We start from the raw sequence: 1,631 nt of genomic DNA on the forward strand, positions 1-1,631 counted from the left end.
TTCTTGTTTAGTTTTAGAGAGAATAGTCATTCGGGTGTCCATTTTTAAACGTTGCCGGGTTTATTTTATTTCCGTGTTCTTGTAGTGTGAAGTTAGCGTAGAACCTGGGGGTTAAGTACACTACAAGACGGCAGCTTATTTCTGGTAATGGTAATTGGAATAAGCATGAAAAAGGAGGTACCGGCCGGCCAGTATACTTACTTAAACCGTTTTCGTTTATCTGCGCTAATAAGAAAGTTACTCATTTAATCCCATCGAAACTGGACCACACTGTACGCCTAACTTGCGTCTTGCTTCATTGCTTGCCAGTTGTATTTTTATCAAGTCACGGGTGTTAATGAATGAGCAATTTAAACTTGCCGCGTTTTTGTTACTTTCATTTCAATGCTTTCATATACAATTTTAGTTACCTGCGCATAACTAATGCGTGCACAGAATAATAGATAATTTTTGATTTCAACTATTCACACACAGTTAAGTTAAAGCAAGCAGAACAGTTAAACGTTTTAGTTCTTTTAGCTGATTGGGGTGAGTTTTCCTTTTTCCTTTCCTTCATGACCCATTCACAAGTTTACGCCGAATCGCCGAAAAATTAAAGGTAAGATAAACTTACTTAAGATACAGTCCGCTCATTTACAACGGGCAAAGCCTGTGTAACTGTAACCATTGAATAAAAAATTAAGGTAACGTAGATGTGCAATACCAGAAGACAAAAAGATTTCAGTGAGATTGCAGCGATTCCGATAGGACTGCGGTGATTGCGGCGTGATTTCGGCAGGATTGCTCAGGGAATTCGGTCTGATTGTGGAGAATTTCGACGAGAATAAGGAACAAAACGTATACACTGAACTTGGCAGGATTGTGGGGATTTCAGCGAGATTTCGGTGAGATTTCTAGGAATTCGGAGTGATTTCCGTGAATTCGGAGTGATTTCCTTGAATTCAGCAGGATTGCGAGGAATTCGGCCTGATTTCGGAGGATTTCGGGGGATTGCGGTGAGATTTCGGGACAAATGTACAGTAATTTCGGGAGTGGTTACCCCACTTGTAATCTATCTATGTGCCGAACTTGTCCTTTATACGCCAAAGCTTTTTTTTTAAAAGGCCGGATGTCCACCACATCGGAACGACCAAGATCGGTGCGATTTGAATCGTCCGATAAAGATCGCGCGCGTGCGCTTCTATCATATATTCTCTTATATATATGGCTTCTATTGAAGCTTGTCCACAGGCTAGATTTTTGTCGGGACCGATCGAAATCGCAACCGACTATTTTCGCCCGACGCGACGCTCTTGCACGATCATTATTGTCGGCAGTCGTGTGTCATAATAATCAAAAGTGCTGATAAACCTTCTTCTACCGTCACAGATGTAATTGGTGTCCCTTCTGGCAGTTAATGGTCGAGCAAGGTCAGCCAAAAGGAAAAAAAAAACTACTCTTGGACATACATTTAAATTTTTGTTCATGATTCGCAAGTTCACGGGCACAAATGAAAGCACCTCTGTTTCTATTATTAGTTATGTACGGATGTACCCAATGGCCCGTATGAATAAAAATAAGCAAATGCTTATACTTGCAAAATTCAAAGTAAATACTCGTAACTGCCCCTTCATGCTGGTCTGTATAGCAGC

This window comes from Photinus pyralis, unplaced genomic scaffold, assembly GCF_008802855.1.
Source record: "Photinus pyralis isolate 1611_PpyrPB1 unplaced genomic scaffold, Ppyr1.3 Ppyr1.4_LG2, whole genome shotgun sequence".
NCBI classification, from domain to species: domain Eukaryota; kingdom Metazoa; phylum Arthropoda; class Insecta; order Coleoptera; family Lampyridae; genus Photinus; species Photinus pyralis.